Below are 27,511 nucleotides of genomic sequence, written 5' to 3' on the forward strand. Positions count from 1 at the left end.
TGAGTCCCAGGCCACCTACTTATTAGTTGTGGGTGTTTGTCCACAGAGAAAACGGACATTACTGTCTGGTCATTACATCTAAGCCCAAGTTGCTAAATAAGTTTGCATTTAATGCATTTTGGCAATAGAGCTAAGACACTGGAAGATCTCAGGGTGTGAGATCTCAACCTCCTGAGACCCCATTTTTCTTTGTTTGCTGTCTGATACTTGCAATGAGAAAGAACCTGTGATCAGTATCAAGTGGAGAAAGAATGATCTACTTATGGACACTTCCTGGTTTTAGCTTCTGCTTCCAATCAGGGAATATTTCTCCTAGTTTTGGGGCATGAGAAGAAATATTACTAATATTAGTAAGCAACAGTATCCCTCAAATCTAGCATATAAAAAGATAGACCAGGTCCTTTAACTCGCTGTAATCATTGAACCCAGAGCTCTCAAATCTGGAATGTGGCTACTATGAAGTGAGATATGCTGGAAAGAGTCACAACTGAGGGTGTATTTTCAAAAACACACATGCTCCATTAGTAGTATTTTATTAGTCACCTAAAGGTATTATTCTAGATATGTGGGATTATGTTATTAAAATAAATTTCAACTGTTTCTTTTGTGTTATTAATGTGAATACCACAAATATTTAAATTACCTTTGTGCCTTACTTGTTTTCATTGGACATTTTTGCTTTTGGGGATTATATTCCAGTTCAAAGTCCAATCTGTCTCCTAACAAGATCAGAAAGCAGAAAAGTTAAATAAAGTTTATAGTAATTGATTTTTTTTTTCATTCAAGATTACAGGCAGATGTAATCAAAAAACAGAAATTACTTTATAGCAAGGTTAATTGCAAATGTTCTGCTCATTGGAGGTTCTGGGGTGTAATTCCCAGGCCAGAAAAAAAAAAGTGCAAAATAAAACCTGTCATTCTGGCCTTATTCACACCTGGATTTGATATATATTATTTCCTGCCTCTTAAAAAGAAGGCTCACTGGGCTCAGACTGGGGTGGCACAGTCTGAATTCCAATACAATCAGAAGCACTTAGATCTGCCCATTTCTGTGTGCACTCAATGAGGAGGGGTGGGCTTCCACAATCTGGTCAAAATCTTTTTCTTCAGATTTGACCAATACAGCAATTTGGCTCTAGGCTTCAGTTTCATGATTCAGAATCCTGGGTTGGTCAACTATGCAGGTCCTGAAGATCCTCAGGGAGCAGGCCTGGTTCCTTAGCACCAGGAAATGGTGAGTGCACATTGGCATCATTAGCCTGGGGAGAGAGAAGGGGGAGGAAAGCCAGGAGAGAGAGATGTTTGGAACTGTGGACTGGATGTGGTGGGAACAGGAGAAGGCAGATGGGAACTCCAGGCAGTCTCTGGATTCTGCAGGCTTGAACTCTCCTGTGGGGCAGTACCCCCTCAGTTTCACTTGTCATCCAGTTGGGAAGCAAGTCAGTGACAGAGACCCTTCTCAGCCTTCCCTATCCCAGAAGAGCATCCTCAAACCCTATCTGGCATGTGTGTCCCTGCAGCCCAGTGTACTCTCAGACCTTGGAGATTGACAGGTAGGACAATAATGGTAATCAAATCTCCACATGCTGTTTTCCTGCAGGAGAGGAACTGTGCTCTATAGGGACCGTGCTTCTTCCTGAGATAGGTAGTTTTCATTTTTAATTTCTTTTTTCTTGTCTTTCGTGTGTGTGTGTGTGTGTATGTGTGTGTGTGTGTTTGTGTTACTGGAGGTTGAATGGAAGGATAATTTTTCCACTAAGATACATTCCTGGTACTTTTTATTTTTATTTTGAGTCAGGATATAACTAAGTTGCTGAGATTGGCCTTGTTATTTTTTGATTTATCTAGTTTTTCTATTGAAATTGAGTATATAATTTTTATGAACATATGCATTCATGTATGGATTTTGTTTATATTGTGACTCCTTAATTATTGTATTAGTATAGTTTCATAATATATGTTAATGTGAGGTAATGATAAGTACTTCTTTTGCTCTTATAATTTAAAACTTTATGACAAAATTTATATAATTTTAACTTCGTGGATAAATTTTAGAACTTTATGTTTTGGTTCCTCTTATTAAAAGTAAAGCATGTTGAATATTTTTTATTATTCCATTATAGTTATATATAATATTTAGGTTCATTTTGACATAATTGTACAACTATAAAATATAATTTGCTTCTGTTCAGTACCCAGTAATTCCCTTTTCCCTCTCCTCCTACCTTCCCATCTCTTCCTTCTATTTATTTATAGTTTTTTAAAATTACTGCTTTATAGATACACATAAAGGTAGAATTCATTGTGATATATTCACATATGTACAAAGCAATTATGATGGAAATATACTGTAGTTAATTTGGGGGTAATTGTCATCTTTGTAATAATGTTTTATCATCTACACATGGGATGTATACTCGAGTCTGTTACGTCCTGATTTTTATTTTCTCATAAGTTCTACATATTTTCTTTCTGGATGTATACATGTGAAATACCACATGCTTATGGCATCTACATAAAAGTTAAACATGATGTTTTATACTATTTTTTAAACTGGATATCCTATGACTAAAAATGTGACTGGCCTCTAGTGATCATTTTCCTACAGATTATTATTTATCTCTTCCAAGGTGTACATTCACTTAAACCATCCTCCTGATTTCAAATGTTTGAATGAGTACTGTTGTGTCCTTAAAGGTTATCATGGGAACATGTGTTGTGATTTCCCTAAGTCTCTGTGGTGGAGAGTATCTTGTATCTTCAATAACAAAACAGATTCCACAAATAGATAATAATAACTTAAACTCCTCTTGTGTTTATGAGAATTTATTTGTTTTATATCTTCATCAATACTATTTAATTTTGTCTATGATTGATTTGACTTTATATTTCTCTAATTTTAAAAGATGTTGAATTTTTTACAATTATTTAACACTTAGATACATCCTGTATAAACGGGTAGTTCAAGTCTCTTGCCTGCATTTCTTTTGTGGTTTCTGTCTTCAAAGATAAGAAAATAGATTCAAAAAGGCAAATAGAGGTTGATTTTAGGAGAAAAAGTGGTTTCACTTTTAACTATTAATTTGATTTGCCTTTTTTCTTCCCCTGAGTATGTATTGTAGGTTTCTTGTCTGTTTTTTATTTGGAGATTATTTCAGATGGAAATCTAGGACTTATCTTTGAAAGTTCTAATAGAAAAAATAAATAAAAATCTCTTTCCCTATGGATGCAGGAAAATGAATGTATTTCCTCCAAGTCATTTGACAAATTAATTGTTGAATGACACACTCACTAATAGATCCACTCTTGTGCTGGGATTGTGGTTCAGTGATAAAGCACTTGCCTCACATGTGTGAGGCACTAGATTTGATCCTCAGCACCACAAAAATGAATGAATAAATAAATAAATAAATAAAATGTATTGTGTTTATTTATAAGTAGTTTTTTTAAAAAAATATGCACTCCTCTTCCTTGAAGATTTTTTTTTTTCTTTTTTAAATGTCTTTGACAGTGAATCACACATTCTATTGTCTGGATTTTGGAGTTTAATACAGTATCAAATGGGATAAGATTTGGAAAATCCTAGAAATATCTGCACATAATTTATTGTTTACTGAATGATATGTTTTGGAGATAGCCACAAATGTATTTAGAAATCATTACATATTTTTCTCCTCAATTTCTTATAAGTTTTTTTAGATTCACTTATTTCCTGATTTATACTCAGACACTGGGCTTAGGATGTGATTTTTTTGCATCCTATAATCTTTAAGCATTTACCTTCATAAGGAATCTGGGTTGATAGCTCTGTTTCTGAAGAATTTCTTAAAATGAAAGAAGGAGAAAACATTTGTTTTGCTCCTAGGAAGTCTCCTCTAGACACTCTATTCAAAGTGGTGAGAAAATAATATTTCTCCAGATTAATATCTCCTGTATCAGGAGCAAACCTGCCTTTGAGGAGCTTTGAAGGGATTTCATACAGTTCTGTCTCTCGGTAGTTCTGTCTTTGCAACTGAGTTTCCATTTAATGTCCAGAAACCTGTGTTTTTTGAACTCTAAAATGGAAATAATCTTATAGTACACAGATGGATAATGTTCTTTATGAAGGCTATAAAAATATGTTGGTGGTGTGGCCATAGCTGACAAAGCACCTAGAAGACACCGCACAGATACTAATTGTTTAGCCATTATCACCACTCACATAAATTTTCTTCAACACCTTGTAATAACCTTTTCACTGCAGGAACCTATATCATGCACATGCCCACATATAAAAGGTTGAGTCTTTCTTGTCTGAATTCCAGATTCCAATACTCTGGTGGTTCAAGGTGGTGAAATAATTATGTTTTTCCAGTAAAAGTGTTTGTTGTTCCATGCTTCTTTCACCCATGTTCAGCTATGTTTAAAAAATGACATAGAAACCTGTAGTATTTGATTTAAAAAGGAGTGTTGCAATTACTTCTGGCTCATATGTGTCCCTGATATAAACTGAATCAGGCATTCCCTGGATCCTGGAAATGGAGCCTCACACCCAGTCAGCTATATGAAAAAGTTTTGTTCATACATATATATGAACAAAATATACATATATGGACAGTCATAGGTGCCAGTAAGTCTCTTGCCTGTGTTTCTTTTAGGTGAAGAATATAATAGCTTACTAATATTTATTCTAGGGAGATATATACATGCTCATTGCCATGCTGCCAAACTTTGGTGGTTTAGGATGTAACCCATTGAATGCAAAAATTTGAAGTTGGGACAAATTTATATAAGAAAAAGTAGGTTAGGCCTGGAATTATTACTGAGGTGAGCTGGGGAAGCAGGCTCAGGCACTGCTGAACTCCCATTTGGGCTGCCAGTCATGGACTGTATTTACCCTAGTAAATACAGTGCTGGCTAGATAGAAGTTCAACTCCTAGCAGCACAGTTTGCAGAGTATGCTGGCAGTTCTCTTTTAGAGGTAAGTTGGGATGATTGAGATTTAATTCCGGCCCTGTTCCCATGGAATAAAACCCATGGATGGCATGGCTATGGAAAACCACCCCTTTTCTCTGGTCTCGATACTTCTGTATATCTTGTCCCTTCCTCTGTGTGCACCAGATAAATTAAAATTCAAAGTACAGGCAATTTTGAGTTAATGTGCTATATTTATGACCCCAATCACTCTCTTCTACTCAGGGTGACACTGGATTTGCATATTTTGTCCCAAATATATGTCACATTGCTCAAGGAGGTTAATGCCCAAGGGTACACCAACTTTTTCATTTCATCTGATGGTAGACATTTATTTTTTTAGTTTTGCAATGTGTATGCCTCTCAATTCATTTATAACTTAAGAGGGAACTCAAAACAGGAGTAGATATTTATTTTGTATATCCATGAAAGGAGAGAGAATCAAAAGACTCATATTCAATTGTATTTTGAAAATCACCCCTCTTAATATGTGCTTTTTGGGGTGTTAGGATATAATTCCAGTGTCACACATATTCTGCACACAATCCCTACCAATGATCTCTGCCTCTAGTTCTAACATCTACCCTTAGGTAAGATTGTATTATTTATTAACATTACACAAATTTTTATATGATTGGATTTATACAGGTCCATTTATTGCACTTAACAATAAAAATGATACTTATATTCATATTCATTTACCTATAAAATTTTCTTTATTGTGATTTCTTGGTCTTTAAATTACTGTAATATTATAATTTTATAATGCACACGGCAGAAAATGCTAGCTGCTACTTTTACTCTTATAATTCAGAGAGTTCTTGGCTCATGTCAGATATTATTATTCTTCTAGGAGAATTTTAGAACTTTTGCTCTGATCCCTTCTTTAATTAAAAGTAAAGTATGGTACAATTTTGATGGGGTGTTAATATAGATCAACTTGGGGAAAATTGTCATCTTTGTAAAGATGAGTTTTATTATCCATACAAAAGGTGTGTAATTGATTCTTTTATGTTTTTCTCTGTATTTTTATTTTCTTAAATTCTGCACATTACCTTTTTAAATATGCTTACATAGAAAATGCAATTTTTTTGTGACATCTGTATAAAATATACTTGTTTCATAGCATTTGTGCAACTGGATGTCATATAACAAAAAAATGTGTCTGGCTCTAGTAACACTTTTTTCCACACTTTACTCTTTCTTCCTAAACATATATCCTCTTTAACCATGGCCATGGGTTTCAACGTTGGAGGAATATTGTTATAACCTCAAATGTACAGGTGCTGTAATTTCAGTCTCTGTTTCTAGTGGGGAGTATCATGTATATTCAACAGTAAAACAGTTTCTAAAAGTGAATAACAGTTTAAACTCCATCTTTCCTTCCTGAGAATGCATTTATTCCACATTTTTACCAATACTATTTAATTTTGTGTATATGATTTGATTTTATTTTACATTAATTAATTTCTAAAGATGTTGAGTTTTTATGATTATTGAACACTTAGATATCTCCTAAAGTGGTTTTTCAAGTATCTTGCCTGCTTTTCCTTTAAGTATGTCTTTTTCTTTCTTCTTATAAGTTTTTGATTATATGTGAGGTGAGGTAATTAGGCTCTTTCACTGTGTCACATCTCCTTGCAACTTTAATGGAATCATTTAATAGAAAGAATTTTTATTTTAATATACAATTTATATATTTAAAAATATTTTGTGTAACTTTGAAAATAAATAACTATTTCTTTTTTCTTTTTCCCTTTTATTATATTGGGCATTGAAACCAGTGTGTCCTATTACTGAGCTACATCCTCAATCTTTTTAAAATTTTATTTTCTTATGGGGTTTTGCTCAGTTGCCTGGACTGTCCTTACATTTGTGATCCTCCTGCCTTAGACTCCAGATTTCTGGATATTTCAGGTGTGGACCACCACATGCATCCTATTACACTCTATCTTAATTTTGAGTGCTTTATATTTTCTTTGGTATTCAGTATTACTTATTCATAATTTTTATATTCAATATTGTTATTTGGTATGAAGGAAGGGTACAATGCATTTTTATTATCACACAGATGACCCAATGTCCAGCAACTTTCTTTGGAAAAAATGCCATTTTTATTCTTCCCTGTATTGCAATCTCTATGATTTATCACTGTCTAAATAGAAAGGGATATATTAAGAATTTGGTCTTGAGTTCCCCCATTTATTCATTTTATTTTGAGGTCCAAACTGAATGCTGTAACTTCATGACATCAGTCTTGTGTGGCATCATGATGCTTTGGTCAGTGACAGACTTAATGTACAACAATGGACATAGAATATAGCCTAGAAATGTAGTAGTCTGTACCTTCTAGATGCTTGTCATTACACTCAGATATTTGAAAAGCAAAAGAATCATCTTAGATAAATTTTCCAGAATGTATATCCATCAAATGACACACACACACACACACACACACACACACACACACACACACACACGTGCATATTATATAGTATAATATATACTATTATATACACATGCAGTTATATAGTATATAATCAACATAATTTTTACTTGTCAAATTTACCAGAGCTATTTCAATTTCATTTGCTTTTTAAAAACACCAACACTGATGCTGGTGATGGTTTCTGTGGTATGTTCATTTTCAATATTTTCCAATTTTGCTCTTTGGCTTAGATTTTCTTTTCTCTACTTTTTTAAAACAAGTTAACTTTTTCTGAACTGTTGATATGAATGGTTTGCTAATAAATTGCTAGTCATTTTATGGTTTACTAATTTATGTCTGCATGCTTCACTTTTAATCTCAGCTTTAGATGCATCCTACTATTTTACAGCCTTATAGAGGTTTAATTAGCACATATGAACATATATATTTCTTAGATATATACTTTTATCATCTGGCATACAAACATACTCATGTAAAAAGCACCACAATCACAAAATTATTATATCCATTACTGAAATTTGTTTCCTAGTATCCTTTTAAATATCTCCTTCTGTTCTCCCCCATAAAACTTTATGTAATAAATTTGATCTTATTGAGCACAGCAAGAACAGGCAACCATCAAAATTAATAGATATCTTTGAATTACAAGGGAACCATACCATACACTATTGCTAAAATCAAGAAATAGAACATTAATGATGCCCTGATGAGTCTTTCATGTGCTCTTGCTCTTAATACGCCTCTATAACCCCACATGGTAAGTCCTCTTCTTTTCTATATAGTACTATTTATTTTTATAAACAAAACAAGCAAACAATAAAACAGAAATATTATCCCCTCTTTACCCACTAAAACAAAAAGGGGAGGAAAGGAGGAAGCCGTAGGCTTGTTTCTAACCCTGATCACACCCCAACCTGCTGCTCTCTGATATCAGGGGATATGAGGTGAATCTAGAGATTAAGAAGGAGAGAGTTGGAGCAGGATGTGAGGCCAGGGGCTGTTAAGAGAGGGTACCAGAGTACAGTGGTAGGAGGGAGACAGGAGCATGGAAGGGGAAAAGGGCAACTGGGGACCAGAAAGAAGCTCAGATGGAGCAGGCCAGAAAATGTAAAAAATGGCAGAGTGAGCAGGGAGTGTCAGCACTTAGACAGGAGGAAATGAGAAGACTGGAGTAAAAAAGAGAGTGGCATGTCTGGTGCAGATCTCCAAGATACAAGCATGTGAAATGTTTGCAACCTAGTTTTTTTCTACTCTCATTTCCCAAGGGACATCACATCCCACACCCATTTAAAGGGTTCTTCCTTCTGTAAGTTTCTGATTTCTGCAAATTTGAATTCACTTTATGTTCTTCCTCCTCTTCTTCCTCATCTTCTAGATCCCATTTATTTCCCTCTCCCATCTTAGCAGGTTCTTTTTCCTCCACAGCCCACTTCCCTTCTTCCTGTACCACTTCTTTATTTTGCTCTTTCCAGTTTGCTTTAGCCTTCAATTTCTTCTTATCCTTCTAAATAGCCACTGCCTCATGTTTTCCTCTGAGATGGTGTTGGGGTTGGGTTTGTACTTGTATGAATGCTGGATTCTAGTATCCATATTGAAGGTTCTTGGGCTGCAGAGTGTGGTGGCACGTGGAGGAACATTTCCCAGTGGTAAAGGCAGCAGTAGTGGGGGCCACTTGGAGCATTCTCAATGAATATTTCTTTCCAGGGTAGAATCATTCATGTCTTGATAGTACCACTCAATTTTCCAAAATGGCTTTATTTTTACCACAGCAAACTTGACAATACCAATTACCTAAGATCTCTGTGACCACTATATTTTTTCCTCCCTGGTGAGTATACAATAGTCTCTGTTGGCTTGGATTTTACTGTCCTTAAATAGTATTGTTTTATACTCATTTATATGTTTGTCATTTGAATGTGTCCTACTTTGTGAAATATTTTGAAATTTTTCATTTGTGCTACAATCTGTTGAGATATATTTTTTTCCTAAAAAATGTAGGGTACTTCATATATTTTACACTACACATAATTCACTTGAAGTGTTCACTAAAAATACCTTACACTTTTGATCTTACCTTTTAACATTGAAGATATGCTGACATAAATTGACAAAAGTAGAATTCAGAGGTGAAGTTCTAGAAATTTACAGGGTAGAATCTTGGAAAGGAGGAAGTAACACAATCAGATAACTGAAGTGCATATGAACTCCCAGAGTTTTAAGGTAAATGCCAGGACCCATTTGCACTGTGGAGGGATGGCCAGTCACATGCACAAAAGGTGAAAACAATAGTAAGTTGGGTGATCTGTGGTAGCATGCAACTGTGTAAGTTTCCAGAGATCTAGTCAAAAACTTAGGTCATACCTGCTATATAAACAGGGCTGTGTCCTCAGTTCTACTTCTGGAATTGACTGTTTCTGAGCCTTTTTGAATTTGTGGATCTCTCAATTTTCTGTTAAGTATTTTAGAGGCAGTTCCCTTTGTAGCTCTCTCCCTGTTTCAATAAATTGTGTGGATCTTTGTCCTGTCCTGTTTGTTTTCAAACCCAGCATCTTCTGCTTTCCTTCATTTTCCTGTTTTCAGAGCTGCATTTTTTAACATCCTGGCAAATATTGCTTGCAATCATAAAAATGTGGACATTATGCCATCTGCTGTTCTATGGGGCTAGGCTGTTTGAGGTTTGAGGGCAGCTGATGGTGCACCATCATGTTGTATGCAAGGTGCATTTATTGTCTTACTTTTGAGGGCAACATCAAAACAAAGGGATGAGAAGTTTTAAGACCATAAGCTGAGAAATGCTAGCAGTTGCTAGAAACTGGAATGATTCTTTTGTACAGTCTCTGGAAGGAGCATGGCTCTGCTAACACTGTGATATTAGTCCATTGTCAAGATATCTAAAACATTAATAACTGTAGTAGAATAAATTTCTATTATTTTAAGTAACATATTTGTGATGATTTTTCTTCAACAGCAATAGGAAAATTTCTTTTCCGCAATTTAAATTAACTGTGTGACTAAAGGCTAATGTGATAAATGTTAAAACTAAGTAGTAATCATCAAAATTGTGCAAATTTTTAGCAAAATGTGATTGAAAATTACTATCTTATTGTCAAAAATGGCAATAACTTGATTAGATAATAGTTTTAATCTGATTAATTATTATACTCTACTTCTTTCCTCAATTGCAAATTCTTTGGAATACAAACTATGTATTGTGAACTGAAGAACATTTTCTTCTTTGGTTTTGACCATGTTTTATAATTTATATCTTAAGAAACATTCTAAATTTGTTTGTGACTTCTTTAAAATTTGCAGTGAACAACCCAGCTCTATGTAAGTTGAGGTCTGATGCTGACCTAAATTTTCTGAAAACATTTGTTTTTAATTTTGTAAGTAGGTGGGTTTCTTTCCTAATTCTATGTTTTACTATATTGAGAAAAGGAGACTTTACTGGGTAATATTTCTACCATCTCTTGTGTCCGGTAACATGTTTGTTGAAGTTTCTTGTTTTGTTCATTTGATTTATGTTTATAAGAATTAGAGTTTGGCTGAGATTCTCACCAGTGTTTTTGACCTATTCAAACTGGAAAGTATTACAACTTGCCTGTGTCTCTTGCTGTTTTGGTTTTCTGGTTTTTCCAAATGAGGCATGAAAGAAGTAATTTTAAAGTGGATTTTCTTTCAAGGTAACAGTTCACTAAAAATATCAGAATCCTCAAATGAGCTTAGAAAAGTAAAAAGATTGAAGATAAATCAGTTTCTTAACTAAACTGGATGCCCTTAAGTAGATGAATGGATAAAATAAAAACTGTGATATATATACAAATTGGAATATTATTCAGTCATAAAGAAGAATAAAATTATGACATTTGCAGGTAAATAGATGGAGTTGGGGAGAATACCATGCTAAGTAAAATAAACCAATCACAAAAAACCAATGACCAAATATTTTCTCTTATAAGTTGATGATGATACATAATGGGGGAAGGTTGGATTGTGTAGAGGAAAATGAGGAGAGGTGAGGGAGTGTGGGGAAAGAAGGATGGTGGAATGAGAAAAACAAAGTTACCCTAGGTACATGTATGATTACATGAATGGTGTGACTCTACTTCTGTTACAACCAGAGAAATAAAAACTGTACTCCATCTGTATACAATGAATCAAAATACATTCTGTTGTCATGTATAAGTGAATAGAACAATTAAAAATTTAAAAGAAGAAAATAAAAATTCAAATGTGAAATTATAAGTATTCTTATGACTATATAAAAAATATCTAGGAACAATTCTTAAAATATGTGAAATCTCAAATATTGAGGAATAGAATCCATGGCTTGTTTATAGAAGATCTAGCATCATCCCCAAGTACTCTCCTTGTTTGTGAGGACTTTAAGTTTGGAGAAAGGGGCAGAAATTGCATTTTATTTGTGTGTTAATGAAATTGGACATACATGTTTTACCAGTGAGTTATATCTTTACCACATTTTATTTTGGGACAGGGTGTTGCTAAGTTACTGAGGCTGGATTTAAAGTTGTGATCCTCTGGATTCAGCCTCCCAAGTAGTTGTGATTACATGTGTGTGCCACTACCCCTGGTAGGGATGCATTCTTTTTCTTCTTTAACCAGGGATTAAACCCAGTAGTGCTTAACACCCAATCATCCTTATTCTTGTTATTTTGAGGTATGACCTTGTTAGGTTGCTAAGGCTAGCATTAACCTTGCTTTTCTCCTGCCTCTGCCTCATGAACTGTGGAAATTACAGGCATGTGGGGCCCAGCAGAGATTGCATTCTTGAGTTTTATATTTTTTACTGGTTGGCTATGGATAAAATCTGGAATTGCAAATTTGTGTTACTATTTCCAATTTTGAGGAAGAAGATGGAGATAACAAAGAAAGGATGAGACTCTCCATATCTTAGGAAGTGGAACATAAAGTACTGATTCACCTGCCAGTACTGATTCAGTATTTAAAGGTTTCCCAGATATTACAGAAGTAATTGTTTAAGAGAGAAATTGTATCAAGGACTCTGAGGAAGGGGGGCGAGGTATTTCAAAGTGTCAGGAAGTGGACACTTGAAAAAAATCAATGCTGATCTACGTTGGTATGAAGAATAGAGTCCATGATGTATAATTGTGGGATCACACAAATTATATTAGAATGTAAGTAAAGTAATGGATACATTTGCAAAAGATCATTATGGGTAGGACTTGGTTGAAAGTCATCACTATCACACTCCGTCCACATACCAACAAACATCAGTTCTCCTTCACCTCCCCTCCCTTCTACTACTTAACCCCACCAATGCTCTTCTCATGATGAACTTTGCTTCAAGAGAAATGTAAGTTTCAGTGGTACTCTGGGGATCACCATGGCAAAGTCCAGGGCTATCTCTGTCTCTGTGTCCCTCTTTCTCTCTCTCACACACACACAAAGAACTAAAGATTTCAATCATAGATCAATTGATGGATCAGGTGTGCTTGGAAGTTTTGGGACAAATAATTCAGAAATTGAAAGTGAAAATGTGCAGAAAAATTATGAATTACATACCACCTATCACTTCCATTTTTTTTTTTGGTGTGTGTGTGTGTGTGTGTAATATGACTTACAGAAAACTCCCAACTTAGTTTAGTGTGACAGGGTGATAGGTTTAAAGAAAATAAGCATGTTATTATTTTGATTATTAGTAAATTTAAAGTAAAAAGGAAAAAATTTTTTTTTTTTTTTTTTTTTTTTTTTTTTTTTTTTTTTAGAATTGTCTTGCTTCTTTTTGGTTTGATAAAATCAGGCCAAGGAGAAAATTTTCTTAGGTTTCTTTATTCTTTTTGTTGTTATTATTCTTGTTGTGTAATTTTAAGTTGCATAACAGTATGTTTAGCAATAAATAAAAAGAGAAAAATCAGTGAAATAGGTAAGAATTTAATATATCCACCAGATGTTATATATTCACTATGGTGAATTACCCAAACATAAATAAAAAATAAAATCCCTTAACGTTAAGCAAAATAGATGGATTTGGATGATGTAATACTAAGTGAAGAAAGACACATAAAGGAAATGATCACATTCTCTAATACATAATAACTAAAATGAAATTCATGTGAAAGAAGAGCATTGATTATTATAGGTGGAAAAGGTGCTGGGGCATCAAGGGTGGAAGAAGGGATTTTTTATTAACAGTATATGTGCATCCATTTAGGAAAGTATCACACTGAATCCCATTAATATATATATAATTTATATGTGCTAACAAAACACATCACCTAAAATCGTGCTGTCTTTAGGAATTTCCAGTACATGATGCAATATTATGAATGATAGTTCTCAGATAACCACCATTCTCTTTCTATGCATTCATTTTTTTCAGATCTTATGTGCACAGTGTGCAATGCTTTTGTTCTTGCATCTAGATAATTTCACTTAACTTCATCCATTTGTTGCAGATGGCAGAAAATTCTTTTGTTACTGGGATTTGAATTCAGGATTCCTTTATCACTGAGAACATAGCCATTTTTTTTTTCAATTTTAAAGACAGCATCTTTCTAGTTAACTAATATTTACCTTCAACTTTTGCCACCATTCTCACAAACAGCATCCTTCTTTTAAAAGCTGAATGATAAGCCAAGTGTGGTGGCATATATATATAAGAATTTTTTCTATTTGGTTATTCTTTGATAGATATTTAGGTTGTTCTTATGAAATGGTTATTGTGGATAGTGTTGCAATGAACTTGGTAGTGTGTGTATATTTCTAAAGTGTGTTTTATCTCCTTTAACTATTGTAGCAATTAATTACAATTGGAGTGAATTGAGGTATATTTAGAAAATTGATATAGAACACCTGTAAATGTTTCTGTTAGTGTTTCCAGAAAATTGGGTCAGAAAAGAATGGGGAAGAACTGTCCTGAATGTGTAGTATCAAGCAACAGGTTTAATTTGAAGAAAGGTGGAAGGTGAACATGTCACTGCTTTGTGCTCCAAGCTTCTTGATTGGGTGATTTTTCTGATGGTGTCATCTGTGACCATCTGACTTCTAATTCTTTAGCCTTTGATTGTGAACTTTAAACATTGTTCCCTCAGGGGCCCTTCCAGCTCTTAGTGGTGGACTAAAGCTGCTCCTTAGTTTGTGAGGCTTCCAGCTGCTTGGAATGAGCTGTTGTTACCAGTTTCCCAGTTTTGCCAGAATGCAGGATGGAGTTTGGGGACTATTTATCTCATTACCATGTGAATAAATTTAATATGTCCACTTCTATGTACAGTCATACATTTATATATTTTATTCTATTTCTCTGAAAGACCCTGATAAATACAGGCATGTACTCAGCAAAATATCTGCATCATATGGTACATCTAATTTCCATTTTATAAAAATCTCCATAATGTTTTCTAAGTGTGCACCAGTTTATATTCCTGAGAAGAGTTTCCAAGCATCTCCTGTTCTGCATATCATCTGCAGTACATGTTACTGAGCATGATTTGGTAACAGTCATTCTAACAAGCATGTGGTGATATCTCATTGTGATATAGCCTGAAACCATAAAAACTTCCAGAAGAAAATGAGAAAAATTCTTTGACATCAGTGTTAGTAGTAGTTTTTGATAGGACAGAAAATGTAGAAGAAAAGCACAAATAAACAAGTGAGACTATATAAAGCTAAAAATGTTTCTATATTACCAAGGAATCAATCAACAAAATGTAAAAGTAGACCATGGATTGAAGAAAATATTTTCTAAGCACATATCTGTGAAAGGTTTAACATCCAAAATATATGAAAATCATACAACTCATGAAAAAAGAAAAAAAATTACTTTAAATATGGTAAAACACTTAAGTAGATATTTTTCTAAAATCAAACAAATATATGAAGGTATATCAGCATTATTAATTATCAGAAAAATGCTAATCAAATTTATAATTTACTTTAGCTTCTCTGTCTCATTTATCTCACAGATGTATGAGTGCTACATAGTGCATCATCAGGGCATCTGAAACATTGGTCAGTTCACAAAATGCTGAACCTTCATTTCTCCACATAATTCTCCCTCATTATTCCATCTAAATTTTGAAGAAAGTCAAGAAATTGGGAAATAACAACTTATAGAAAATTACTAAATGGTCATGAGTTTTGAAAATAACTTCAATAAAAAATAGAATACACTAATAGACTAGCTGTGAAGAAATATAACATAAAAGACCTACAAAATAAAATTTAACTTAATTATAACTATTTTCATAAGAACCTAAAAAACTGGTCATGGGAGTATATGCCAGCAGCTCTGACTACTTGGAGGCTAAAGCAGGAGAATGATTTACACCCAAAAATTTGAGGTCAACCTCAGAAACAGAGCAAGAACCTAGGTTCCAAAACCAACTAACATAAAATTAAAAAAACAACAATATATTTAAATAAAAGTTATGTTCACTGCTACTGTTGATTTCAACAAAACTTTTAATAAGAAATCACTAACAAAAATTCATGATCACTTCTAAAAATAGAAGAATAAAACCATACCAATTCTTTCTATAAGACTAGGTTTATCAGAGAACATCACAGGAAAGAAAATTACAATCCATCTTCCATTATGGATATTGACCAAGATATTCAAAACCACTAGTAAACTGAAAGTAACAACATGAAAAGGAAAGATTGGACCGCAGGACAAAGATGGACATCTCTCAAATTCAGCAATATGTCAATGTAGTAAGATACCAAAAAACATTTTGATAGAGAAAAGCTTTTGGCAAATCATATGGCAATTTATGGCAAAACATATGGCAGATTAGGACTAGAAAAAAATTCTTTTTCACTCCACTAAATTGCAGCTGAAAACTAACTTCAGTTATCTTTCTTGGTAATAACCTAAGTGCTTCAAAACTTAGTTGGGGGAAGGGGAAAGTAGTATGATTTTTGACTTATACTATTATTATTCTGAGAATATTAAACATGGATATTGTACATAAAAGAAAAATTAGCCTATGCAGATATTATCCTTTATATAATGTTCCTAAGAAATTTTACACACTAATAAAACATTAGAACTACATTAGTTCAGCAGGAGTGTAGGTTACAAGGTCAACATAAAATTATATAAATTACCCTAGCAATAAGAAATGTCAAAATTGAGAAGCAAATCTATTCATAAATGTAGAAAAATAGTTTGAAGTAAAAGTAATAAAATAAATTTAAGACCTGTTCACTACAAAATAAAAAGTAAATGTAAAAATCAATACGGAAATGAACAGGAAAGCAGTTCATACTCAATTATCAAAAATTTAATTTTGGTAAAAGTCACATTAGTCGACAGTAAATCTTCCAATTCAGCATAATTATGTGCAAATCCCCAAATCATTTCAAACAAATTGTCCAACTGACACCAGTAATCATAATAAAATGCAAAAGATATCAAATAATGAAATCAATATTAAAGTAAAAAATGTTATTTCTATGAAAAATGTATACTGCAAGAAAAATATATCATGTAGAATATTGAATTCAAATAGTTTAAATGTTACTTATGAGGAGTAGTCCCCACCCTGAAGTGAGGAGTTTTGTGACAACTAGGAGAAGAATTAGGTTGGGATTCACATTTGTCACAACAGATGTTACCTGCTGAGCACAAGACAATTTGAATTCATTTCATGATAAATTTCTTCTGCTTTCCAGAGTTTTTGCATTGCTCCTACCATAGATGTTCTGCCTCTTGTAGTTTACTCAGTGTTTGTTTGGTTTGAACTTCAAATATATTTTGCCCTTTCTACAGATGCAGCATTGAGTTTTGCATGCATCCCAGCCCCACTCTGATGGTTTAAAAGATTTGCACTTTTTCCTTGCACAAGCTGAATTTCATTTTACATGGCATTTTGTACATTATAGTTTTGGTTTATTGGGATGAGGTGGAAGGTTGCAGGCATCCAGGCAATAACCTTATTTCCACACCCTCAGCTGTAGAGTTTTCTCTGAGTACACTGTGGCCTAGGTTTTGATGTTATTTCTCTGAATGTGAGAATTTTGCTCATAGGAAATATATAAAAGATGGCTCCCTCACTGTCAGAGTTCTAGCAGTGTATACTAGTCTCCACATCTGCATCATTTGGGAAGCATTCTCAAGGTCCTACCCCATTTTCCTTGACACATCTTGTGGAATTCCTGAGAAAAAAGCATGCATGATCCTGAGGAACATGCAATTGCAAACTCAAGGATTTCACATTCTCGCTCACCCACCCAAACATGTACTTGAGGATTGACTCAAAAATACCAATTTCATTTGACTTGTTTACATAGTTTTCAGGGAGAAATCAAAGACTTGTGGATTGTTTTTCCCATAGACTGATGTATCCTCAAATTCTAGGTTAGATTTCTGGTGATATCACTCCTTTGAAAGGACTCATAAAAAAATGTAACTTATTTACAGATTTTTTAAAGTATTTTTCTTGTTTTATGCTTAGGTATGATGTTTTCTTTTTAAACATAGGAGCTATTGCTTTTTTTAGAATTACAAGAAATTACCAACCTTTTATCTTGAATATTAACTGAAGAGGATATATGGTATTGTTTGCTTGTTTTATTAAACAACTTATGATGTCTGATTAAAGCTGTTATTTTTTAGTATAACTCTTTTTGGCACTTCTCTACACCTACAAAAGTAACTCAGAAACTATCCTTTCTTTTTACATATAATTTTTCTCCATTATACTTTGGAAGTTATTTTAGGACCTGGTTAGTGTGTTTTCCCTGTACTAGATTTTATTGTTTTCTGTATTTTTATGAATTATCTCTCCATGTTAAAATTAGATTTGTGTCTTATTAGTCTAATTTACTACTTCTCACAGGAAGCCAGATGCACCCTTCAAATTTATTTTACCATTAAATAGTCACTTGTTCAGGACCCCACGCTTTTTAGGCATATCTGCATCACTATGACCAGAGAACCTGACAAGAACAACCTAAAGCAGGAAACATTTATTTTGGCTCATGGCTTCAGAGGTTTGTTCCAGTCACTGACTCCATATCTTTGGGTCCAAGATGAGGCATAACATCAGGAAGAAAGGGTGTGATAGAGAAAATCAGCTCAGGTTGTGACAACCATGAAGCAAAAAATAAAACTCCATTCAGTAGGGACAATGTTTAAACTCCAAGTCAGGCCCCAGGGAACAACTTCCTCTAGCTAAAACCTAGCTTTCTAAAGTTACCACACCATTGGTCCATACCAGTGGATTAATCCACTGATTTGTTTGCAGTGCTCATGCTCTAATTATTTCACCTTTTGCATTATCTCACACATGAATCTTTGAGGGAAACCTCATATCTTAATCATAATACCATGTCATATTTGCACTTCATGGAATTTTATGGCCTCAGAAAAGTGGTGTTCCTTGATTCTTTTTATTTTTTGTAGTTGTAGATAGACACAATAACTTTATTTATTTATTTATCTTTATGTGGTACTAAGAATCAAACCCAGGGCCTCACACTTGTAGACAAGCACTCTACCACTGAGCTAAAACCCAAGCCCCAGTCCCTAGGTTCTTCAAGTAATTTTGAAGGTTTCTGTGATTTTTCAACTTTGGGATACCATTTTGAAATATAAATATAATTGCAGCAAAATTAGTAGGAATCAATGGAAGTTTAAACATGGTTTCATTGGTACCTATTAATTATATAAAGTGTTGGGTGTTGTTCTGGCATATTTCTAGATGCACGTAACATATATAGATCAATGTCACTTCACAGGATCTCTCCTTGTCCTCTCTCAATTTCTTTTCTTTATCTTAATGTTTTATCTTTTATTTTCATGAGATATCTTTTTTCTCCATTGCTTCCATATTTGAGGCAAAATATAGAACACTTATTGTTCTGAGTCTAGCTTTTTTGTTTCAATATACTGCTCTCCAATTGCACCAATTTTTCTGCAAACAGCTGACTTTTCCTCTTCTTTATGATTGAATAATTCTCCATTGTGTGTATATACCATGTTTTTTAAATCTTTTCATCTGTAATTGTACACTTGGACAGTCCATGACTTAGCTGTAGTGAAATGTTCTGCTATAAACACAGAAATGAATCTAAAATATGTGCTTTTAAAAATTCTCTTAGATAGTGGGGAGTGTATATATTAACTCTATCATATGATTGTTGTATTATTAGTTTTTTAAGAAAATGTCCATAATGATTATTGCAACAACTTTGTACAAGGATTTCCTTTCCCTCACTTGCTTGCCAGCATTGTTACAATTTTCACTCTAGATCATGGCCATTCTGACTAGAGTGAGATGAAATCACAGTAGAGATTTTTGACTTGCATTTGCCTGATGGTTCAATATGTTGATTTTGTTTTTACATAATTGTTGGCCATTGGGACTCCTTGTTTGAGAGATTTCTGTTTACTTTATTGTCAAATTGGTGAATGAAAAATTAGTTTTTATTTTAATGTTGAGATTTCAAACATTCATTATATATTTAATATTGATCATTTGTCAGAGTAATAATTGGCAAAAAATTCTCTTATTCAGTATGTTGTCTCTTCATGCTGTTAATTATTTTTCTTTGCCTTGCAGAAGCATTTTTATTTTAATGCCATACCAGTATGTTCTCTTGACATTATTTTCTTAGATATGAGTACTTTTGAGGAAGTTACTGCCAACTCCTTAATGTTGTGGTGTTACCCTCAGGTTTTATTCTAGGAGCTTGTAAGTTCCTGGGTTTGTTTTCAGGCCTTTGATACATTTTGGGTTGAGTGATACCAGTATAAATCAGTCATAAGAAGAATACTTCACTAATAATCAAATATTATTTGAACATATATGTTTGATTAATAGTGAAGTTTTCTATATATAAATATCTAGCATATTAATGTAAACATTTCTTTTTTTCTTTTGATTCATTGTACACAAATGGGTTATTTGTTCTCTTCAAATTTTCTATATTCTTCTGACTCAGTTTGATTAGATCACATATATCTAGGAATATTCTAACATATTGGAGTATAAGAAAACAAAGTACTTTCTGATTCTCCTCTGTTTTTTAGTAGGGCTTGTGGTGTTATTTTCATAATGGATTTTTAAAATTTGCAGTTTTTCTCTTTCCTTTATTTTACTGGGCTAAATTTTATCAAATTTATTTAGTGTTTCAAAGAACCAACTTTTTAGATTCATTTTTAAAATGTTTATATAATGTCAAATTCATTGAGTTGGAGTCTGACTTTATTTCCTGGGTTCTATTGACATTGTTATTGATTTGTTCTTCTTTGTCTATGGATGGCCTTGAGATGTCATGTTAGTTCATTTATTAGCTGTTTTCTTGTTTATTTAATGAATGAGCTCAATGATATGAACTTTCTTCTTACAGTCTCCTTTACAGTGGCCCAGAAGTTTTGATATGTTGTACCACTGTTCTCATTTACTTCTAAATATTTTTACTTCATCTGATTCATACTGCTATTCATTCATCATTCAATAAAGTGATTTAGAATGATTTAGTCTCCAGGTGTTTGAGTATTTCCTATTCTTTGTCTTAAAATTGATTTCTAATTTAATTCCATTATTATGTGATAGTATGCAAAGCATTAGCTTTATTCGTGTGTGTGTGTGTGTGTGTGTGTGTGTGTGTGTGTGTGTGTGTTTGCAATGAGATGTTTTGGTCTAGAAAAGGATGTATTTTGCAAAATGTTCCAAGTGCTGTTCAGAAAGGTATATTCAGTCATTGATGGATAAAATATTCTACATATGTCTGTTAAGTATAGATTATTTTAATTCTGTAGCATCTTTATTTAGTTTTTCTTTGAATTATCTATGCAACATTGATAGGAGTGTGTTAATGTCACCCAATAATACAATGTTCTGGCCTATTTGATTCTTGATGTTGAGGAGAGTTTGCTTAATATACCCAGCTGCTCCTTTTAGGGCATGAATATAAAAATGACTGCTATTACCACTTGTATGATTCCCTTAAGCAGAATAAAATGGTCTTCTTTATAGGTGTCTTCTGATTAACTTTACTTTGAAGTTTAATTTATCTGATATGAGAATAGAAACCCCTGATTGATTATGAAGGCAACATGAATAATATATTTTCCCCAAACTTTCAACTTTAGTCTATGATGTCTTTCTTTTTGTGTAAGTCTTTTGAAGACAGCATACAATTGGGTCTTCTTTTTTGATTAGGTCTGCAAGTCTATCTTTTTGATGATTTGAGACATTTTATGTTCAGTGTTTTTATTGAAAGATGTTTTTTATTTCCTGTCATTTTTGTTTATTTCTAGTTTTCATCTTGAAATAATTTTCCTTTGTGTATCCTTCTAGTGTTGTTTCTGCCTTTGCTGGTTTTTGTTATTTCTCCATGTATTCTTGAAATATTTTATTGACTGTATTTTGTAGAGTCAGCTTCAACTTGTGAATTCTTTTAACCTTTGTTTATCATGGAATGTTTTTATTTCATCTTCAATTCAAAACCTTAATTTTGCTTTATTTAGTATACTTGGGTGGCATCCACTTTCTTTAGAGTTTGGTATATACTATTCTAAAACCTCCTACCTTTTGGTGTCTGAGTTAAAAAGTCAGTTGAGATTTGAATTGATTGTTCCTCAAAATGTCACCAGTCTTTTTCTGCTTTTAATATTCTTATTTCTGTATATTGGGTATTTTGAAAATGTGTGTCTTTAAATGAGTCTCTGGCAATTTTGTATATCTGGAGTCCTGTATGCTTTCTGTATCTAATTTTCCATTTTGTTTTTAAGATTTGGAAAATTTTCTGATGTTATTTTATTGTTTTGTTCATTATTTAGTCTGTATTTCAGAACCTTCATCTTAAAATTTCTGTTCATAGTATATTAACAGTTTTTATCTGTAGTCATCTTTTTAATTTTATAATTATATACTTTGTCTTATGTCCTAAAAAATCTATCTTCCATGTGGTCTAGTCTGTTAATTATGACTTCCATTGGATTTTTAATTTGTTTTATTAATACCTTCATTTTTAGAATTTCCAATTGATTCCTCTTCAGGATCTATATCTACTTATTGAAGTTACTTTTCACTTCTTGTATTTTCTCTCTGCTTTCATTTATTTTGTCGTCTTCTACCTTACAGATCAGTTAACAATGAACTTTCAAAATTTTATCTTTGGCATTTCCTGTATTGGGTCAGTGGAGTCTATTGTTGAGGTAATCTATGTTGTTTGGTATGTTTTTTTCCATTCATTTCTCATATTGTTTGTGTGTCCACCCATGTATCTGGATGGATCTGAAGAAGTAGAGTTTCTAACTTATGAATTTATATGGTGCCTCTATGTTGTAAACACCTCACAGTTTGGGGTCAGAGACCAATGACACAAAAAATCTATGCCAAAAATATATAGCAGTAGATAAGGTACTTAGTTCCTATTTTGACATCCACAGTGTTACTTGGTATATTATGCAGAAATGGAAAGATCAGCTATTTCCATCAGTAAAAAGTAAGTAATCATAAATTATGTCTCATACAAAGTCAAACAATTGGTGTTGTCTATGACTTCTCCCATATTAATTACTGCCCTGTCATTGATGGTAGGGGAAGACATTATATACATCAAATAGCGTTAAGAGATGTTAAGGATAGAATTCAGTATGAGGAAAGAAGAAATAGCAAAGTAGAAAATTTTTGCAATTTATTTATTTATTTATTTATTTATTTATTTATTTATTTATTTATTTATTTATTTGCAGTGCATGCAAGGCAAGCACTCTACTGACTGAGCTATCTCCCCAGCCCCAAATATTTGCAATTTTAAAGGGTAAATATCACAGATGCATTGGTAACAGGATGTGTTGTTAATAAGAAAGAGGGAGAAAAATAGAAGAAAGAATAAAAAGGAAGAGTGAGAAGAGAATTTGGTTGTCACAATAGAAAAGGGAGGGGAAGAAATGGAAATAGAGAATTTGTGGTGGAAAAAAACCTACAAAACAAAATGAAGCTATACTATTCAAAAACCTTGACCATCAAAAAACTGGCCACGAAAAATGAATATCTTCAATGAAAAGGCTAGCAATTAGGAAAGAGAAACAAATCTTTTCATGTATAGGTGTTCTTGAATGAATCAGTACAAATTCAAGTAAAACAAAACACCAAATCAAAACAAAACATAACTAAAAAAAATGTGAACAATCTGGATGAAAAGTGATGAAATTGTGGAGTTGTTTTGACTATGTTGGACAAATACTGAGCATATATGTTCGCTGTCTGTCTTCAATTGATTTTGTTTTATCTTGAGGTGTGAACTGAGTGTGGTCATATGGGCCTTAACTGTTGAGTCCTTCCTTTTTAGTGTATTGCTCACCAACTTGCCAGCTGGGTTCTAAGATTTCTAAACTTTCCTTCTTGTGAGATTTTTAAGGGGCAGAATGGGAAGAGCTGTCCATCCATTACCGGTGTATACTCCCAGTTGTGTTCTGTGAGATAAGTTCCCATAGGTGGAATTCCTGGATGCAAGGACTTAGTTTTATTGAGGTTCTTGATGCTTTGTTTTGTGGTGAGCTGCTGGCATTGTTGAATCAATATTCTTCTAAAGCCTTGCAGATGTCAATCTGTGATGGACTGGGCAGGTTAGGTCATGAAATGGCGGGCTGGTTGGGACAGCCTGTGGGTCAGAAAGCAATGTGGGTGCCTGGGTCAGGTTGGACTGGCAGGGAAATTGCAGCCTGGCAGGCTGAACTATGGGCCAAGTAGTGAAACTGCAGGCCTAATAAATCAAGAAGTGGGCAGGGTGTGAGATAGAAGGAGTTGGTAGACTGTGTCCCAGGGGTCCAGGGGTCCAGAATGGGATCCCAGGGACCAGTCAGGTAGGGAAGGCCAGAGTGACTTGTATGTCAAAAACTGGCAGTACCAGGAACAGGGAGAACCCTATAATGGGTGGGTATCAGTGACTCAGCAGGTGTCAAACTAGGTGTATGCAAGGGAAAAGTGGGTGCTCTGATCTTGGAAATGCCAAGGACCGGTCAGGCAGTCAATCAGAGAACCAAGTACCCTGAAATTCACCCTATCAAATTTCTGATCCATTGTAGCTTGTCTTATGAGCTCCTTTGAGCCACAGGACTCACAGCATTGGAGTTGGGTTCTTCCTAGCCTCTCCAGCTGGAGTTTAACAAGGCAAAAATGCTGTTGGTTTTTTATTTCCCCTGGGTTTGTGAAGCTCAGTTAAGTCTTTGCAAGGGTCAGAGAGGTTTATGCAGGCCTAGCCATCATCTCTCAGATCTTGGTTTCCACTACTCATTTTCACAGCTCTAGTGTACTCTCAAGATGACTCCTACTTTGACTCTCCACTGATGATTGGTAAACTCATGGTAAATTTTTTTAGATCAACTTAGTGAATTGAACAATCTGGTTCAGCAAGAGCACATTGGCCCTCCAGTCTCAGGAGTTTTCACTCGGAAACTCAGAGAAAAATACTATTTCTGCTATTTGAGTTCTGAGTAGCTGACCTATGACATATGCTGCCTCACTCTAATAAACCATTTTGCCTGCCTTGATAATAATCTTTTTTGATTATTTCACATGTGTACCTATCACTCTATGAGTTTTTCATATCAACTCATTAAACCAAAAATGGATAGCAGTAATAATATTCATCATTATGATATTTGATGAAGTGTCCATTAAATAGTAGAACTCCAATTTTACCAAATTTTATTTGATCTGGAATACAGATTTAAAGAAATGTTAAGGTCAAAAAAGAGATTGAATATTAAAACAATTATCAGAGCAGGGCAGTTATTATAAATGAGAAGAACAATGAAAACCTGTTAAGATTACAGCAAACTCATTTGGATCAAGTGGTGATACTTGTATTTTATGTGTACATATATAACAATATAAACTTTTTAGACATTAAAAATATTTTTATATATGAAAAATAAAAAATATTCAATTTTTTAAAACATAAATCAAATTGAGATAGAGAAGTTCTTTTAAAAAATGACTGAGTCAGGCACAATGGTACATACCACTAATCCCAGCTGTTTGGGAGGAGAATTCAAGAGGATTGTAATTTCAATGCCACCCTAGGCAACATACCAAGGCCCTAAACAACTTAGTGAGACCCTGCCTCAAAATAAGAAACAAGACAGAACCAAGCTTCAAGTCCCTGAACCAGGGCAGCGAGTTCCTGCCCACAGGTTGCTTCAGATACCAGGACAGGGCAGCAAGGGACTTCTCCAAGCAGCTTGCAGCCCGGCCCCCTCCAGTGAGAAGCATCTTTCCAGAGTAGCTTCTCGGAGCATCCCCCCAGTGAGAGCCTTTCCACACAGAGCCAGCCACAAGTCCCCAAGTGAGTGGAGAACTCTGGCCTGCAAGCAGCCTCTGGAACCAGGGCAAGGCAGCCAGAGACCTCACCAGTGGGCCTGCCCTCCCTACCCCCCTGGCCACAGGTTTTTTCCACAGGACAATCCAAGATGGTGGACTAGAGGGTGACTGCATCTCCAGTCGCTCCAGAACCCCGGATTCAAGAAGGGGAGGCATTGAGAGACTGGGACTAAAATAGAGCCACAGGGTGAGTCTCCCCCACATGGTGAAGTGCTGCCCAGGCACCAGGCCTGGATCTGGTGGCTTATGAGAGTAGGGCAGGGCAGCTAGAGTCTTCCCCAGGCAGCTCTGTGCACTCCAGCGGTGGGCTCCACACCCCGGGCCAGATTCTCCAGCATCTCAGAGCAGGCCCCCCAGTGAGAGCCTTCCTGCACAGAACCAAGCTTCAAGTCCCTGAATCAGGGTGGCAAGTTCCTGACCACAGGTTGCTTGAGGGACCAGGACAGGGCAGCCAGGGACTTCCCCAAGCAGCCTGCAGACCAGCCCCCTCTGGCAGGAAGTGCCTTTCCAGGCTAGCTTCTCAGAGCAGGCCCCCCAGTGAGAGCCTTTCCACACAGAGCCAGCTCCAAGTCCTGGAACCAGTAGTGGGCTAGGGGCAGCTTTCCTTGGAAGAACTGCATTATCAAGTTACTCCAAGACTTCAGGCTACTGAAGGCAGGAAGGTGATACACTGGAAATCTACAGGGATATTATAAGCCAATAGAACAATTCTGCAATATCACAAAGTCCCACTGACATCTGACCAATATGAGAAAACAAGGGAAGAAAATGTCCCAAACAAACCTAGATACTATACCAATAAAACCCAATGACAACACAGCAGAAGAAATGTCAGAAAGGGAGTTCAGAATGCACATAATTAAAACAATCAGGGAAGCAAACGAGGAGATGAAAAAGCAAATGCAGGCATTGAAGGAGGAGATGAAAGAGCAAATGCAGGCATTAAATGATTGCACTAATCAACAGTTAAAGGAGCAAATACAGGAAGCAAGAGATCATTTCAAAAACGAGTTAGAGATATTGAAAAAAAAAAACAAACAGAAATCCTTCAAATGAAGGAAACAGTAAACCAAGTCAAAAATTCTATAGAAAGCATAACCAATAGGATAGAACACGTGGAAGACAGAACCTCAGATATTGAAGACAAAATATTTAACCTTGAAAATAAAGTTCACCAAACAGAAAAGATGGTAAGAAACCATGAACAGAATGTACAAGAATAATGGGATATCATAAAAAGGCCAAATTTAAGAATTATTGGGATTGAGGAAGGCTTAGAGAAACAAACCAAAGGAATGAACAATCTATTCAATGAAATAATATCAGAAAATTTCCCAAATCTGAAGAATGAAATGGAAAACCAAGTACAAGAGGCTTATAGAACTCCAAATATATAAAATTACAACAGACGTACACCAAGGCACATTATTATGAAAATACCTAACATACAAAATAAAGACAGAATTTTAAAGGCCGTGAGAGAAAAGAATCAAATTACATTCAGGGGGAAACAATAAGAATATCAGCAGATTTCTCAATCCAGACCCTAAAAGCTAGAAGGGCCTGGAACAACATTTACCAAGCCCTGAAAGAAAAAGGATGCCAACCAAGAATCTTATATCCAGCAAAACTTACTTTCAAACTTGATGATGAAATAAGATCCTTCTATGATAAACAAAAGCTAAAGGAATTTACAAAAAGAAAGCCAGCATTGCAGAATATTCAAAGCAAAATATTCCATGAGGAAGAGATGAAAAACAACGATGGAAATCAGCAATGGGAGGAA

Source organism: Sciurus vulgaris (assembly GCF_902686455.1).
Source record: "Sciurus vulgaris genome assembly, contig: HiC_scaffold_586_arrow_ctg1, whole genome shotgun sequence".
NCBI classification, from domain to species: Eukaryota; Metazoa; Chordata; class Mammalia; order Rodentia; family Sciuridae; genus Sciurus; species Sciurus vulgaris.